The sequence below is a fragment of the Rattus rattus genome, chromosome 1 (assembly GCF_011064425.1).
Source record: "Rattus rattus isolate New Zealand chromosome 1, Rrattus_CSIRO_v1, whole genome shotgun sequence".
NCBI lineage: Eukaryota > Metazoa > Chordata > Mammalia > Rodentia > Muridae > Rattus > Rattus rattus.
Window position 1 is genome coordinate 212,270,061 of NC_046154.1, and position 19,350 is coordinate 212,289,410.

Consider the following 19,350-nt stretch of genomic DNA (forward strand, 5'->3'; position numbering starts at 1 on the left):
CACACACACACACACACACAACAAGAATGAAATTGTTACTGAGAACATAGTGAGAGAAGGGCAGACTTCCAGGCTCTGCCCTCAAGCCTATTTAACCTAGGACTTCCCAAAGTTTATTAGGGAGAATTGCAAAAGGTAACTGAAATTCAATAGGAATAATGTACTTTAAACACAGTGTCTAAATAAACCAAGTGTGGTGTGTGAAAGGTTCTGAGGTTCACTTGCCCTTCTACATTCATTGGGAGCAAAGTCTGTAGCAGGGAGACTTAGGAGTCCTAGCTCTCAAGATCTCAAGAGAGCAACTCCATTTCCTACATTTTCTCTAATCAACAGAAAATCATAATTTTCATTTTTATCTAGAGATTTTAAACTACAGAGAAACCAGCAAGACCCAGAACTAGAACTGCAGGCAACAGCACGCCACACAGTGGGAGGACAGCCTGTTGTCATTTTAAGTTTACTTTGCTCGCGTATCGGCCTCAAAAGTGAAAGCAGCACTGCCTCTTCCACAGGCCTGGGTTCAGCTTCAGCACCATGGCTGCTCACACCAGTGTCTGCACCCAGCTCTAGGAGATCACTCTTCTTCTGCCCTGAGCTGCCCCGCCACAGACACTCTCACCACACTGTACACAGCCACAATGTGCAGGCCAAACACCCAGAAGGAAAACATTCATGACAACGGTTTTTAGAGAGAATGACAACGCTTCTGACAATATCTGAGCTAGACTGAAATGGCTCTCAGTGGTAAAGGCTGTTAAGCCTCCTGATGACCAGAGTTTGAACCTTGACTTGCTGTGAAGATAAAACATACATGCCAGGATAGTAGGTAAGACCAGACACTCATATGGCATGACATACACACACAACATATGTGCATGCACTTGATGAATGAAAGTCCTTATGTGTCTCTGTCCTTCCTGGGAGTCCCTGCAAGGTCTTTTTCCACTTCAAGTTTCCTGCCTGTCCTAAGGTATTTATCACTATTACAGCTAAATTGCTGTCAGACAAAATTTATGCAACACTTTTTATTTCACTTGATTCTTATTAGGTTGAAGGAGCATTAAGTCATCAAAGCCACACTTCAAAAGTAACAGAAACAGCTAAGCACATAAAGCACTTAAAGACACTTTTTAGATAGCCTCAAAAGCTTCTCTCTTCGCGTGGACACAGCATGTTTCACAGCAACATTTCCCTTCTTCAAGTCTGCTAATTTCAGCTACTACAGAGAAGCTATACTGGTACAACATAGACTCTGAGCCCATTAGTATCCTTCAGTAAAACGGAGCTACTTATGGGCTGTGTTAGGCCTATGACCCAACACTGTAGGGCTAAGGCAAGGGTTAGTTTACGCTAATCTGGGCTATAGAGGAAAACAGACAGGCCAATCACTAGGAAATTAATTATTCACCATAACAATTGCCAACATGCCTTGCAGTGCATAAATATAAGTGTTTAAAGTTCTCTTGTCTTAAAATTCAAAGCCGCATTCTCCATCCTTCATAATTTATTTTAAGAAACTCAAGACTGAGAAGCATGGCTGTGTATGTTCACTAAGATAGCATGCAGAGGGCTATGAGCCAAATCTATACTGCACACGACTGCATGCAAAAATATCTTGGAAAAATCTCTATTTTTAAACAAACACTGGCATTTTTTAAAGACAGGGTTCATGATCGTAAAACCAGGCTGCATGGCCTCCCTCGAACCCAGAGATTTGCCTGCCTCATCACTTTCTACTCCATGATTAGTAAAAATGCCACACCAACAAGCATTAATGGATTCAAAATTCCTTTACATTAGCTACAAACTCACATGTGCCACATGACAACACATTAAAGAATCCACAAAATCTAATGTAGGTTCCACAGAAGGAATACAGTAGAGACAACTCAGGGGCCAAGAGCTGAGGCTGCCTTCCAGAGAGACCTAGGTCTAATCCCCACCCACAAGTGGTAGTAGCCCCACCATCTGTAACCCAGTTCCAGAGGATCTTACGCTCTTCTGACTCCACAGGCACCAGGTACACAGGCATCAAGGATGTGGCAAAAATTACACACAATACCAAATCATTTCCAGATGTCCCACATACTGTCGCATCACATTTTGTGGAGCACGGTGATGACGGACGGGCACACAGATACTTGCTGTGCTGTTGGTAACTCAGGAGGCTGAGGCAGGAAGATCAAAGGCTGAGCCAGCTTCATCTTAAAACTGAGCTCCAGGTTAGCTCCTGAGTGACTCACGCTGCCTAAAAAACAAGTACAGGTGACACTGAGACGCATGTACACCAATCTAGACAAACCACAAAGTACATTCCGTGGTCCCACAAATGAAATCACCACGTCGTCACTGACTCTCCTGAATAGTACATGACTAACATGAGACAGACAATGGGTCCTTTCTCCCGGAACCTGGTGTTAAAGAACGAGATAAATATGCACATGACAATCTGTAGTGGACCCTGATAGTCACTCCCTCATAATCGCTCAGCTGAAGCTGCTCCAATCACCTTCCTACATAGTTGATGATGTGAGAAAAGGCACACACGAACCTGCAACTCCAATTCCTTCAATTAATCTCCTTACTTCAAAAAACAGACTCCAAAAAAACCTGTAATGCTGCTTTTAGAGAGATGGATCCATGCAATAAAATTTCACTGAAATTACCTTTTAAGCCACACCAGACAAGGGTCCCTTTAAAAAGAAACAAAATTGCCTACAAACTTGGTTTTAAATGGCAATAGACAAGTCAAACATTTTTAAGTGATTAAAGGCCATAAGGAAAAGTTTCAAATATTATACTGATATATTTTACCACGCTTAAATGAAAAGCTGCACTCTTAAAGTAGCTCCCAGAAGACTTAGAATGAACTATGTTCGAACAGCAAAATAATTCCATGACTTCTCTTGAGCACAGCTATTCTGTATCTGGAGAGTCTGAACTCGATCACGATTTATACTTCTTCCGATTCGTGATACAACAGTTCTTAAGGAACTAAGGTTGGGCACAATTTAAAGCTCTTCTTCACAGGACGTCAAACAATGCCTTCCGTTCATCAACACCAACATGCCCAGCGAACAATTTTTAGGCAAAGAGGATACTCAAGTCGATCAAATATTTGCTCTTTGAGCTGTTGTACAATACATCTGGATATATTTGCTCGTTAGAAAGGGAGGTATGCATTTCCAAGCCGTGCCAGCGGTATCCAAGGGAAGCCCTGGTCTGACATGGGTGATGCCTCACAGACTTTCCCTTCACAGCCCTGGGCTGCTGGGAAACCACACAGACAAGTTCTCCCAAGATCAGGGATCACCTTCCAGCAGCACCCTGACCCCTGGGATGCTGCTCTTCCTTCAATGCTATAGACGGTATCCACTCACACAGAAGGTTTTTGTCAATGGCATCAGACTTTTGTGCCTGGCTTAGGTGTTACAATATCTTCACCCCAATACTTTAATTTTCTAGCACCCAATGATAAACTGCATTTCATGGCTTCCTCCCTCAGTATTTCAGAATGTATTTCTCTTCCATTTTCCTAAGACTCAAAAGCAAAATAAGCTCCAAAATATCAATGAAAAGAGATCTACAAAAGGAGGCCCCTGGCCGAGGTCAGATCCCTGAACCTGCTGCAAGAGGGCTTAAGGGCAGGCATGACACACAGGCGGGAACCCCAGCCTGGAGTGCCACAGGTCTGGCAAGGCACTTGCTGGCTGCCTTATAGTCCCAACACTCTAAGTGGGAAGCAGGAGAACCCCCCAGTTCAGAGACAGCCCTGGGCTGGCCAGCTGCCCACTTGACCATGGGATGAAACCCTGTCTCTCAAAAAGTAGGGACAGTAAAGTAATTCCAACCTAGTCAGAGAAGATAGCACTTGCTTCCTGCTCTGCTGCGCTTGATGCACCGAGGAACACACGTACAAACTGTTTTTCCTTGTCTGCGGGACAGCCGGTTCATCTCCTTGTCGCCTCATCTCTCCTCCCTCGTTATACTGGAAGTCAATGGACGGCGAAATTTACACGCAGGGGAGCATGGGGTCTGTCTACACCACGATAACACACCTAAATTACACACACACACACACACACACACATGCACGTACGCACGCACACGCACACACCTAGGATAGACAGACAGACAGACAAATGTCTGACTTACTTGTTTTCTCTTGGCCTTGTGTCTGAACTATCAATCGCTTTTTTTTAAACAAGGTGACGCTACAAAGAGCACCGTCTTGGTCCTCTGAAAGAACACTAAAGGGGAAAGGCATTTTTAGCTCTACTTCTACTGTGGAATTCAAACAGGAGGTTAAAGCGCACTACCATCTGCACCTCCAACAATAAGAGACACACGGGTATTCGATGGTTCTTATAGGTTCAGATGCCTTCACACGCCTAATACTACACTGCTTAGCGATGAAGATGATCTGCCAATATGGAAGCCAGCACTTGGAGCATGCTGTTCTCACTTTTAGCATCAGTCTTGTTACTCTACTAAATCATCTTCTGTCATGACTTATTATTCTTTCTCTTCCACTCAATCCAGTCATTCATAGGGTCTGGTCATTTTCAACTGCTCTTAGAGACTGCTGCCTCAACTCGAGGCCTCCAGGTACTTATTCCTTGTTTCTTTCCCATCCCCTTGCAGAGTCTAATCATCGAACTTCCCCAGCTCCATGAAGAGGAAATATACTTCTTCAGGGGTCATGTAAAGTCCTTTTAGTTCATGGTGCCTGTGGAGACACAAATTCTGCTGCAGCCCATGGACACTAGAAGATTCTTCCAGACACAACTAGGAAAACTGTCAGCAGAAGGCCATGCTATTGGCTCAGGGACAGGAGAATCTAGACTTCGGCAGAGCGAGGTCAGAAGCTGAATACAATGTTTTCAACAGCCATACCCCTGGGTAGGCACAGACCCGAGGGGACTCTTCTGCACTGCTCATACTGGGCTGGATATATGTTCTCATGGTTAATTTGTGGTTTTGTAAGAGAAAAACACACTCTGAAGCATTGAGTGATACACACACAACCCCTCTGACAGAACTCCTGGTGACTCCCAAAAGAAAGGTGTAAGGCTACCTGATGAGCTGGCCCAACTGGACTTTCAAGTCTCTGGTGAGCACTGAAACCCAAGACCTCCTGGCTGCCAGGCAAGAGCTCTGATGCTCTAGATACACCCTAGACTCCAATCAGACACTTTAAGAAAGAAAGAAGCAAGAGGAGGAGGCACGGGTGGCACACACCTTTTTAGCCAGCACTCAAGAAGCAGAGGTACCTCAAGTCTTTTCTTGAGTTTGAGGCTAGCTAGTCTTCACAGGAGTCACAGACGAGCCAGGAGTGACATAGTGAGACATTTCTCAAAAAGAAAAATCCCAAACAAAAACATACACCAGGAGACAGAAAAGGAAGTGGAGAACGCGAGGGGAGAGCCAGAAGCTCTCTGGAGTCAACAAAGAGCAACCAGCACAAACCTCCTCCGCGCCACAGTAATACACTACATTACAGACACCCTAGTAATCATCAGCTGTTCCAAATTATCTCATGTTTTAAAACAGAATATCTTGCAAACCTTGCTGAGGCTCTTGTGTACACGGAACAATGGAGTCGAGAAGAGTCAGTAAGGTACCACAGGTCAAGCGCCTCCCTGTCAATCCTGACAGCCTGGAACGATACATGGAAGGAAAAGGCAGACTAACCTCCTACCACCGAGCTGCTCCCTGGCCTCCAGACATGAATGTCCGATGCGTGTGTGCCTGCACACACACACTACTAAAATAAAAGCTGTTGTCCAAGCTGTAGAATGAGGGGCGGGGTGGTGAGGCACACCCATAACCCGGCACTCAGAGGGGCAAGGCCATCCCAAACTGTACACAGCACAACCCCTGTCTCAAGAGCCTCATCCAGGTTTGAGGGTGGCAATCTTATTTTACATTATGCTGCACAGTAGCCTGTTTCTAATATGGCACTTTTAAGAATGGTATTTTTCAAGTCTTTTATTTTCAAAATTCTTAGTAGTGTCAGAGGGCTCAACAGTAAGTAGTGAGCACACTGCCCACAGGGGAAAAAGGAGCGAGAGATCCTCCAGCCTCTGCTTAGTACATCAGGTCCCAATGATCCTCTGACAGAACTGCGGGAATTTGGCCACAGTTACTGTGGATGAGACTCTGAGTTATTTCCTATTAATCTCTATGTTTTAAAAATTAAAAACAACAAAGAAATTTAGTAAAACCTTTTCTAGGCCTTGACATTTGTTACCGAAGGGGCAAAAGGCCATTCAATAAAGAATCTTGCACAAAGGCAAAAACAAAAGATATTTAAAAACATCAACCAAATATGTCAAGCTTTAGCCTGGGCTACGAGATCTATCTCAATAAATATAGGAGGGGGCATGGAGGGAGGCAGGAAGGAAAGGGAGGTGGGAGGGCAGGCAGATGATCCGTGATACCACTCTATTTTTAATATGTTATTTTTGAATACTGGTCTTTACCTGAATAGCTCATGCAGCTCACATGTGAGTCTGGTGCCATTGGAGGTCAGAAGACAGACAGATTCCCAGTAACTTAAGTTACAGGTGATTGTGAGGTACAATGTGGATGCTGAACCAAACCGGATCCCCTGCATAGCTAATGCTCTTAACATTTTTATCTCCCTAACCTATCTACTATCAGATTGTTTTTGTATGTAACATGTATGTCATGTATGTGTATGTATGTATGTATGTATGTATGTATGCTTCATGTGCATTGGTGTTTTGCTTGGATGAATGTTTGTGAGACAGAGTCAGAGCCTCTACAACTGGAATTACAGGCGTAATGGGCTGCCATGTGGGCACTGGGAATTGAACACAGGACCAAGGGCAGCCAATGTTCTTGACCACTGAGCCAGTTCTCAGCCCTACCTATCTAACTGACTTCAATTTGAGTAAAAGGCTTGAAACAGATGACTACCTGAGGTAATTAAGATGTTAGTTAACTGAGATGAGGCTCAGTAGGCTACCCACCCTAGCATGTGCCAAGTTCTGCATTTTGACTCCCCCAACACACACACTAAGGAAATGTTAGCTACAAGCCACAGATCTTCATCGAGCCACAGAGCTCTTTCCTGAACAAAGGTGTCAGAGCAGTGCCCTCGAAGGTCTCAGCTGGCTTGCACTTGATATGCTCTTCCCAATGCAGTCTGCCTCACTCTATGTTCTCCACGGACACTTTGTTAAATGTACTTTTACACTGTGAGGTGGGGTTGAGGGGTCTAAAAGGCCATTAGGACAAGTATTGCCTGGATTTTACCATCTTCCTTTAAATTATGAAAGTGATAGCAAATGACCTAATCTCTGAAAACAGTGTAAGCCCTCAAAATCACGAGCTTACTACCTATCTATACAGTACCCCACCCAACACGGAAGCCTGCCTTCTACATTCTACCACTAGAGGACACAGGGGCTTCACCTTCCTCCTGAGTACCCTGCTTCTGCAAATACTGTGTCAGTCTCTGAGCTCAAACGCTGTAGAGAAGTTACTACTGGTCAGGATCAACAGCCCGGATGAGACTGGATGTCAAGATACAACCACTGTCTTCAGTTTGCCATGTGAAGAGTTGGCTTTAATAAAGGGCATTATTTTCAAATACAGGGAAAATCACGGCTCAGGTTTATAGCTATTTCTCAAAAAGACCGATACTTGTCAAATGTCAATGGTATTATCTTTCGTGTTTATATAATCATCAAATCTAAACTAACTTTGTAATTTCTTTTGACATTTTGAGATAGAACAACAGGATAGAAGTTCAAGCATGCAAAGGTCACAGAAAGAACATCATCAATAGAGTCCATGACTTTCCATTATACTAAACTAACTCCTGCATGACTGTCATGAACTGGAAAAAGGAAGTACTTCTGGACTGATCTTGCCATGTTCCTTCCCTCCTGTCTTTGACACCTTCTTTAACAAGTACATTTCATGCAGAAATAACAGACCATAGACTGATGATATAGGTCACAAGTACACATTATCAGCCCTGCTTTGCCAATAGGCACTGAAAACCATGTACTATATAGGCCATCAAACATGTGCCTCCTAGCTTATGAAGAAACTGGCTAAACTGCCTCACAGCACTGCAGCCTAACGAACAATGACATTAAACTCATAACTCAAATGTACTTTGAGGCAAGCATTCTGTTGCTTTTTAAATATACAGATCTCGCCTCATCATCTACTCGAAAATGAAAACCCTGAAGGCTCACCCAATGTTCGAGCGCACTGATGCATCTTTGCTACATAAACGAAGACTTGGTTCCTAGAAAGCTAGTTCTGATGGAAGCTCAAGAGGCAGCAAGACTAGCAGAAGCCCCATGGTAGCGTTTGGTCTGGTCCCAAAGCCCCATGGCTGGCTCTGGCTGGCTGTCTTTCTGACCCTGGCACTGCCATCATCTTCCTGATAAGTGTGGCTCAGGCAAACGACCTCATCCTCACTGTCCTCATATTTCTCCAACTCATGCAAAAATGAGGGGGGTCAAAACAGCTATGCCAAGTCCTTCTAGATCTGAAATGATAATAACTAAAGTTGACAACTTATGAAGTAAAAAGCGTATGGCTATCAAATGACAGATTTACTGCAAAGAAAACACAGACCATGAAGAAGTTTCTAACCCCATAAACTGTTGGAAGGCATCTGAAACTAAGCACTGTTGCAAGATGGCTACTTACTTGCTCGACAGGTACTACCATTTCTGCAAGTGTTTCATACTGTAATCCAGTCATTATGGTTCAACCTGCAGATAAACATTAGGAAAAAGAAGACAGGACCTTCTGCCGTGTCCAGGGAAAAGAACATGGGACAAATGGGAAATGTGGCTCAATAAAGACTACACCATGTGTAGCAAAACATCCACTCCCTACTGAGAATGCCTCACAAACCACAGAAAACAGAAGGAAGCAGGAAGTCTGGATCATCCCTCACAGTCAGTGACTCGCACATGAGTACAGCCTGGTTGTAGGATGGCACAGTACAGATCTACTATTTTAAACTGCATGGCTGAAAACATAATTTATACCTCATTTATAGAAGAGGCCATGGGAAATTACTACCATTTAGTGGCCATTACCAAAAGCTGATTAAACCCTATTTACAGAAAACTAGGTGTCCCCAGGAAGTAGCTGGACACAGTAACAATAAAGGATGCTGCCTCAGAACATTGTGCAACAGCTTTCTGGGAAGGTCACTGGCTTGGGGGGTGTGGAGACAACTTATGCGTGACTTATGGTAAGGCTGGTAGGCACAGGTAATTCATTATGTAAAAGTGATCCACAGGGGTCTTGTTTAATTTTCAGATACAAAAGCTGAAAATTTCTAACAATTCTTAAATAAAGCATAGTAAGAAAAATATGCAAAGGTTATTTTTCCTGTAAAAATATAAAGCAAAGATACACAGGATTTTTAGCATATCATGTTCAATGTTCCAGGACAACTGTGTAGAAGCTGAGCACAGATTTACTCACTCCGGGCACAGTGGCGTATGCACTTATGCACTGCTGGCCTTAGTGCCTGGGGAGTAGAAAGGCAGGAGCAGGACAAGTCCCAAGCCAGCCCGACTACAGGCGACCTAGGACAGCCTACAGAAAAACTCAAAAAGCCTACATTCTCCACAGAAGGAGAAAATGCTCCAGTCAGGTAACGTTAGGAAACTGAGTCCCTAATATTCCTCTCCGCCCTCCTCCAGGAGCCAGTGTTTTCCTTTTACTCCCAATTCCCTAACAGATAAAAATACAGAACAAAGAAGAGCAGGCTTTATGCAGTGATACTTTTTGAAGCAATATAGTCTGTTTCAGATTAGATCCTCAGAGATAGCAGCATAGGACCTGAGGCTACTAAAAGTGTCTCTTACACACAGGCTTTTTTGCCCTTGTTTTGAGACAGGGTTTTTACTATGTATGTGGCTGGCTACGGATCTCTTGTGCAGCCTCTGCTGGCCTCAGCTCACAGAGGCCTGTCTGCCTCTGCCTGCCCAGTGCTGGGATTAAAGCCGTGTGCCACTACTGTGATCACTCACTCAGTTCTACTCCTCCCAGACTCTCCAAAACTACCATGAGCAATAGTTCATACAGCAGGCCTAAGTAAAAAGGAGATTTCAAAGGGTTATTAAATCCAAAGGTAAGCAAACTATGTGCATTTGAGTTAGTAAGCAAAATTTTATTTTCATTTTATTTTATTTAATCTGTTTACAGATTCTGTGGCTGCTGCAGCTCTAACAGCCAAAGTAGCACTGGCAGAAACAGAGCAATTTTGAGAGCAGCAAAAGCCGAAGGACTGTCCAACCCCTACCTGTGAAGAGAGCAGCAGAGGCTGCCCCAGCCCTTTACAGTAGAAAAAACATTCTTCTTCACTTTATGGGGGTTTTTGTTGTTCTTTTAGAGATAGGGTTTTTCTGTGTAGCCCTGACTGTCCTGGCACTCACTCTGTAAAATCCAGGCTGGCTGAACTCACAGACATCCACCTGTCTCTGCCTCCCCAGTGCTGGCATTAAAGGTGAGTGTCACTATGGACTCTGTAACAGAGCATAGCGGGAACTACACTCACCAATGTTTGAAAGATACTCCGAATCAGAACAAAGTCATCTTTCTTCATAATTTCCACAGGCTTGAGGTTGCAAAACTTCCCCTGAAGAAGGAAGAGATCACTGGTACATGTGCATGTGCTTTCTGCCACAAGGGCAAAGAAGGGCAGGCTGATCCTGCTTATAAACCCTCAGAGAGTGCAGCTCTTAGGGGGCTGACAGGCTGGCTCAGTGTAAAAGCCTAAACAAATGACCTGACTCAATTCTAGATAGCCACATGGTAGCTCAGACACAAGGGATCCCACAGCTTCTCTTCCTTCTGACCATAGGGCTGAGCATGCACCTCCCTGTCCACATACATACATATACACAGAAATAAAGCTTTTAATTTATTTTATGTACGAAGTCAATACTAGCCGATGATCACCTACCACTGCAACCCAAGAGGTGTCAATACCACATAAAATTTTGTCCCATAAATCTCTAACTTATTTAATTACTGTGTCTTTCAGTTTTCTCTTAATTACATATCTGGCTGAAAAGTATGAGTCATCAAGATACCGAAGTCCATTTCATTATAATTATGAAATTATGTCATCCTAAGCACAACCTCTGCTCTCTCTCTTTTCCCTGAGATAACATGACATGTCAGACAATTTTGGTTAATTTATCAATCAAATCAACTTTCCAATCCGTCTTCGATTGGTCTTCTGATAGCTTGCACTTTGTCTTGTAGTGTACCACAGACCATCTCACCCAGCTTTTCCTTGGATGGTGATACACACTTGGAGTCAGCTGTGTAGCTTAAAACTATACTTAGTGGCTAGAAAGGCGCTCAGTGCTGAAAGGCTGAGCTCAGAGACCAGCATCCATGTAACAAGCTGTGCACACTATATCCCAAGAAGCTGTAGAAGTGGGCACAGGGACTGGCACCAGGAAGGATCGGAAGACCTCTGTTCTCCACATGTACACACAGACTCACATGCATCTTCTCTCAAATACCACAGGCATGCACTTTTACACTCACTACCAACAAACAAAAACAGCCCAAATTACAGTTGCGATTACTAAAAGACCAACAAATAAGATTCCAAGTCAATGCTGTAAAAATCTAAACCTAGGAACAGAAAGGTGAAAATAATCATCTGGCACAGATTATTTAGATAAAAATTTCTTTTCAGCAGCAGGTGATTGCTATTTAATAAATAAATAGATAAAATAATCACTACACAAATTCAGTAAAATTCCAAATGCATTAAGGGACTAAACCAGAGTTCAGGTGAATCAGTCACACACATCGCATTTTGATTGCTCAAATTCTGTAAAAATTAATGAACTTTTCTCCATGAAATGCTTTTAGAAGTATTATTTTCCATGTGTGTGTACATAAGTAAGTTGACTGTATTATATATAGGAGCCTGCAAGGTTAGAAGAAGAAGTCAGGTCCCTAGAGAATGAGGTACAGGCATGTGTTGGCTACCATGTGAGTGCTGAAACAGACTCAGTCCCCCAAGAGCAGAGCGCCAACACTCTTGGCATGCGCCTATCTCCAGCACCCACAAATCAGTCTCCAGTTTGTGCACAAACTACAACTTTCTGAAAGCCTTAATAGTGTCCCACAACATGTGCGGTACATAGCCATGCACACACACACACATTTAGCATCCACACAGGCTAGAGCTTACGATTCTTTGCTCCAAATTCTGAAGATTCCTTTCAGGTTGTGTATACAGGCAGCCCTGAGACTTTAGGTCATTATCAATCTGAGTCACTCCCTTCAAAAGAGAAGAAAAATGGCAAAGTCAGTTTCCCTAGGTTTGCCTCTAATACACTTTAGATATTTTCTGGCATAAAATATGTGATTTTCATTGAAAGTACAACTTTAAAAAGGACATTTAAAAATATTCTTCACTGCCTTTAATTCCTACCGGGAGGCGAGGCAGGTGGATCTCTCGAAGTTCAAGGCCAGCCTGGTCAGCAGAGTGAGCTCTAGAAGTAGCTACAGAGAAACACCACCTCACAAAACAAACAAAACAAAAAGCCAAACTTCATTAGTAAGTAAATTTCCTTATGAATCTTTATATACTCTATTATCCACATGAGTTAATTTTACTTGCTTATTGCCATTACTTTGTGTAAAATCAGTAAACAGCTCAGTAGGTTGAAGACTACTAATCAAAAGGTTTCAAGGCCAGACATGGTGGCACACATCTTTATCCCAGCAGTCAGGTGACAGGGTGAGGAGAATCTCTGAGGTTCAAGGATAACCAAGACTACTAGAGAGACTCGTGTCTCCAAAAGGACAAAAACCAAACAGGCTGGAGTGATGGCTCAAAGGTTAGAGCTAGCTGCTCCCTAGGGACTCTGATTTAATTCCCAGCACCCAAATAGCAGCTCAACTCCTTTGCCTTTAACTCCTGTTTAATGGGTTCTGACACCCTCACACAGACATATATACAGGCAAAATACCAATGCACATAAAACGAAAATAAACATTGAAAAATAAAATATTTTCATAGCTGTCTCTCTATGTATAATGTATACACTCACTATAGGACACACATACATACACTATATAATTTGTAAAATGAATCTTCTACTCAATCAGTGTGCTCCACCTGCCTCACTTCTTATCTTTTACCTTGTACATATTATTTTCAGAGATATCAGAGACTGCTTGATTGGATATTTATGTATCCCACTGAGAACATGTATGTAGGACCAAGTCCAGCTGAAATAAGACAAATAAATTGCTGAAGAGAGTGTAACAGCATTTTCTTGTAAGGTTTGTCTGTTTGTGTAAAAATTTTCAAGAACAGTTTCTCTGGTAGCCCTCTGACTGTCCCGGAACTCACTCTTCTATAAACAGGCTGGCCTTCGAACTTAGAGATCCATCTGTCTACCTCTGAATGTTGAGATTAAAGGCATGTACTACTATTCCCGGCAGTTTGCTTGCTTCTTAACATAGGCATCTGAAGAGTCCTGATTAAATAAATGAATGAGATTAGAACACTGAATTTAGAATTTTATTTTATTTTTGATCATACATGAGGGCCAGAGGTGATATGCAAATATGAATGCAGGTGCCTGCAGGAGGAGGCTGAGCTCCTAGGCTGGGATGATTACAGGTGGTGTAGAGCCACCCAAAGTGTCTGTCAGACTCAAACTCAGTCCCTCTGCAAAGAGCAGTGATGCACTCTTAACCACTGAGACATCTATCCAGCCCCAGAAAACTAGATTGTTTAAAAGTGATATTGTTGGATGTGTGGTGGTTTATAACTTTAACTAGGTAAAAAGTAGGAGAACCTTCAAGTCAAGTCTGGCTTTGAGTCTACTTAGGGTTTCTAGGCCAGCAGGAAATCTAGACTGCGTAACAACAAATGATTAATTAATTGATTGACTGATTAATCAATGAGAATAAAATCTTTATAAAGCCATACATCATTGAGCAGACGAATATAAATACTAACTTATATTGTGTAGATATATATATGTATATGTATGTATATAAATTGTGGTACTAAGAGAAAGCACTCCAATTTAATGGAAAAGAGGCATTACCCCAACAAAAATCGACTTTGGGTACTATAGAAAACAGGAGGCATCTAACTGCACAGTTGAGACAAGTCCAGCTTAAGAAGTCAACAAGTAGTTCCCACGAGCCAAAGAAACAGCATTTCTTCAGGAGGCCTCATATCGGTAGCACTTTACACTGCATATGTACTCATCTAAGAGTAACATGGGAATTATGTTCCAGGGGGCAGACGCAACCAGTAGCATCCTCACAGCTGTTAAGCGAGCCTCCCCATCTAGAGTTCTCCTCCCTAACACGCCTTCTAAGCACTCACGTTGCACACATGATAACTAGGAATCATAGATAATGAGCTCACCTCCACTGGCCAGCAATTCTCCTGAACTTTATCTTTGCTGTCCCCAGCACACATCAGCCATGTGCTGAGCACTTTCTTATTACCTGGAAATTAAAAAAAGAAAATCATCATATTTAAGAAAAAAAAATCCATGTTATATAAGTTTATCACTAGGACATACTATACAATGAATCCTTATATAAAACATAAAAGAATAAAGTGGATCCAGGTCTGGTTATATGCAAAACAACTGCACAACTCTAGGGTTTTATAGAGACGACATGTGCAAAGTGTTTCTAGTCTAGATAGAGAGTCATGAAAACTGAGCATGGGGCACAACCTGTAATCCTAGTACATTCACAGTGAAGGTAAAGGGATCAGCTTCAAAGACCACACTCTGCTACGTGGCATGTGAAATTACAACCCTCAACCCTAACATTACTTTTTTCCCTTGCTTTTTCACTCTAGTGGGCAAGCCCTGACCTCATTGAGACTTTCCCTAACTGGGTTCTATAACACAGAGTTTTATTACACAGCACAGGCTTAAACAGGCAATCCTCGTGCTTCAGCCCTCAAACCAGGACAAAGAAAACAGATACAAAGCATGGCAGCATCTTCACTCATTTAACCTACACACAACCCAGCCTGATCACTCACTCTAGCCTACACACAACCATGGCCCCACAGTCTCACCTCTAACCTACACACACAACCCTTGGCCCTGATCCTCACCTCTTACCTACACACAACCATGGCCCACAGTGCTCACCTCCTAACCTACACACAACCATGGCCTACAGTCACTCACTCTAACCTACACACAACCATGGCCCTGATCTCACCTCTTACCTACACAACCATGGCCTGGTCACTCCTCTAACCTACACACAACCATGGTCTACAGTCACCTCTAACCTACACCCACAACCATGGCCCCATTTGCTCACCTCTAATCTACCCCAACCATGGCCCACAGTCACTCACCTCTAACATGGCCACAGTCACTCACCTCCTAATGGCCACCATGGCCCCACAGTCACTCACCTCTAACCTACCCCACACAACCATGGCCTACGGTCACTCACCTCTAACCTACACACAACCATGGCCTACAGTCAGTCACCTCAACCATGGCCCAGTCACTCACCTCTTATACACACACACAACCATGGCCTAGTCACTCACCTCTAACCTACCCCACAACCATGGCCCCCAGTCACTCACCTCAAACCTACACACAACCATGGCCTCTACTAACCTACCCCACAACCATGGCCCTGATCCACTCACCTCCCCTACCACACAACCATGGCCTACAGTCACTCACCCTCAAACCTGATCACCTCTAACCTACACACAACCATGGCCTACAGTCCTCACCTCCACCCACCACCATGGCCCAGTCACTGCCTAACTACCACAACCATGGCCCCACCACAGTCACTCACCTCTTGATCACTCACCTCAAACCTACACACAACCATGGCCTACAGTCACTCACCTCTTAACCCAACCACCATGGCCAGTCACTCACCTCAACCACACAACCATGGCCTACAGTCACACAACCATGGCCCTCTCCACCTCTTCCCTACACTGACCATGGCCTACAGTCCACTCACCTCTTCCCACACCAACAGCTACAGTCACCTCCTAACCTACACACAACCATGGCCTACAGTCACTCCTCTTAACTTCCACCCACCACCATGGCCCATCACTCACTAACCCACCCCTAACCTACTCTTCCCTACACACACAACCATGGCCTGCAGTCACTCACCTCTAACCTACACACAACCATGACCTACAGTTCCTCACCTCTAACGTACACACAACCATGGCCCACAGTCACTCACCTCTTCCCTACACACAACCATGGCCTACAGTCACTCACCTCTTCCCTACACACAACCATGGCCCAGTCACTCATCTCTAACACACAACCGCGGCCTACAGTCACTCACCTCTAACCTACCCACAACCCATGGCCCCACATTTGCTCACCTCTAATCTACACACACACACAACCATGCCCCATAGTCACTCACCTCTAACACACACAACCATGGCCTACAGTCACTCCCACCTCTAACCTTACACACAACCATGGCCTACAGTCACTCACCTCTAACCTACACACAACCATGGCCTACAGTTACTCACCTCTAACCTCCAACCACCCACACACAACCGCGCCCTACAGTCACCTCTAACCTACCCACAACCATGGCCCACAGTCACTCACCTCAAACCTACACACAACCATGGCCTACAGTCACCTCTAACCTACACACAACCATGGCCCACAGTCACTCACCTCAAACCTACACACACAACCATGGCCTCCAGTCACTCACCTCTAGCGTGCACACAACCATGCCCCAGTCACTCACCTCTTCCCTACACACACATGGCCTACGGTTAGCTCACCCCTTCCCTACACACACAACCATGGCCCAGTCCTCATCTCTAACACACACAACCATGACCTGGCACAGTCCACCTCTAACCTACCCACAACCCATGGCCCACATTTGTTCACCTCTAATCCCCACACAACCATGGCCCCAGTCACTCACCTCTAACACACACAACCATGGCCTACAGTCACTCACCTCTAACGTACACACAACCATGGCCCACAGTCACTCACCTCTTCCCTACACACACAACCAGTCACCTCTAACCTCAACCCTCTTCCCTCTTATCTACACACAACCATGGCCTATCAGTCACCTCTAACCTACCCACAACCTTGGCCCCCAGTCACTCCTCACCTCTTACAGTCACCTCAACCACCCCACAACCATGGCCCTCAGTCAAACCTACACACAACCATGGCCTACAGTCACCTCTAACCTACCCACAACCATGACCCACAGTCACTCACCTCAAACCTACACACAACCATGGCCTACAGTCACTCACCTCTTCCCTACACACAACCATGGCCTACAGTCACCTCTAACCTACCCACAACCATGGCCTACAGTCACTCACCTCTTAACTACCCACCACCATGGCCCTGATCCCTCACCCTAACCTACACACACACAACCATGGCCTCACATCCTCACCTCTTAACTACCACCACCATGGCCTGAGTCGTTCACCCCTAACCTACACACAACCATGGCCCCACAGTCACTCACCTCTGCCTACACACAACCATGGCCAGTCCTCCTCTTTACCTACACACAACCATGGCCCACAGTCACTCACCTCTAACCTACACACAACCATGGCCCACAGTCACTCACCTCTAACCTACACACAACCATGGCCCACAGTCACTCACCTCTAACCTACACACAACCATGGCCTACAGTCACTCACCTCTTACCTACACACAACCATGGCCCACAGTCACTCACCTCTAACCTACACACACAACCATGGCCCAGTCACTCACCTCTAACCTACACATAACCGCAGCCTACAGTCACTCACCTCTTAACCACCCCACCACCATGGCCCCCAGTCTCTCACACCTCCCTAACCTACACACCCAACCATGGCCCCACAATCACTCACCTCAAACCTACACACACAACCATGGCCTGCAGTCCACTCACCTCACCTACACAACCACGGCCTATAGTCACCTTTAACCTGCCCACAACCATGGCCCCACAGTCACTCACCTCAAACCTACACACAACCCATGGCCCAGTCACTCCTCATCTACACACAACCATGGCTGACAGTCCTCACCTCCTAACCTACACACACAACCATGGTCCACAGTCATTCACCTCTAACCTTCCCACCCCCAGTCTACAGTCACTCACCTCAAGCCTACATGACATGATTGCCTACATAACAGGCCTTCTTTCTTTGCCTTCAATATTATGGAAACCATACAATATCAGGACTATTTGCTTTCTTACTCAGCGCTTTCATGTTAAAATAATTTCTCAAACTGAGCATAGTAGTGGACAAGGTAATCCCAGCGCACTCACTCCAAAGGCTCAGGTAGTAGGATCTTGATAGACTGTCTGCCAAAAAAAAAAAAAAAAAAAAAAAAAAAAAAAAAAAAAAAAAAAAAAAAAAAAAAAAAAAAAAAAAAAAAAAAACAAAAAAAAACAAAAAACAAAAACAAACATACTTCCAGAGAACTGAGTTCAGTTTCCAAACACCCTAATCAGGTGGCTCACAGCAAGTGCAACTCCAGTTCCTGGGAACCTAAAAACCCTTTCTGGTCTTCACTGGCATATTACTCACACTGCACATACACACACACACTGACAACACATAGATACATAAATAAGTCTTTCAAATAAATAAATAGAGTGTCCTACATCATTAGTTAATGTGAATGGAAATGAGAATGTGGCCCTCATGCTGGGCCTTTAGTCTCAGCACCTGGGCTGACAAAAGGCACTAAATGTATCTTTAATAAGTTTTGGCCAGACTGCTCTACAGAGTCCTAGGCCCTTGCTAGGGCTACAAAGTATGCCTCTGTCTCCCAGAACAAAACAATCAAGACAACAACCAAATAATGAGACAATGCTGTGTGTACCCACAGGAGGAGGGTTACAATAAAATCAGTTAATGGTAGGTCTTGTGCACAAATGCAGCAAAATTAAACTGGTTTTCAGCATCTGCTCACGCTTGTAATCCAACACTGGGAAGAGACAGGACTACTAGAAATGCTTAGCCAGCCTGAGCTACACTGAATTCCAAGGCAGCCCATGCAATAGTGTGTGAAAACCTGTCCCTAAAAAAGCAAAAATAATAAACCAACAATGCACATATGTATGAACTGGCACACCACTGTCAAAACAACTTTTCACAGAAAGAACCAAGAAACCTAATGATTCCACACACACGTTCAAGAAAAAAACAGAAACACAACACAAACAGTACATAAGCCAAGAGAGAGTAAATCTAAATGCCTATGGGTGGATGCATAGAGGATACACCTGATA

The 19,350-nt window shown here is 44.2% G+C and overlaps 1 protein-coding gene across 1 annotated transcript in view; it reads right to left on the reverse strand.

Annotated features, from left to right (window-relative positions):
- Positions 1–19,350, reverse strand: part of Baalc (BAALC binder of MAP3K1 and KLF4) — a 99,864-nt gene that overhangs the window by 35,908 nt on the left and 44,606 nt on the right. The window lies entirely within an intron of this gene.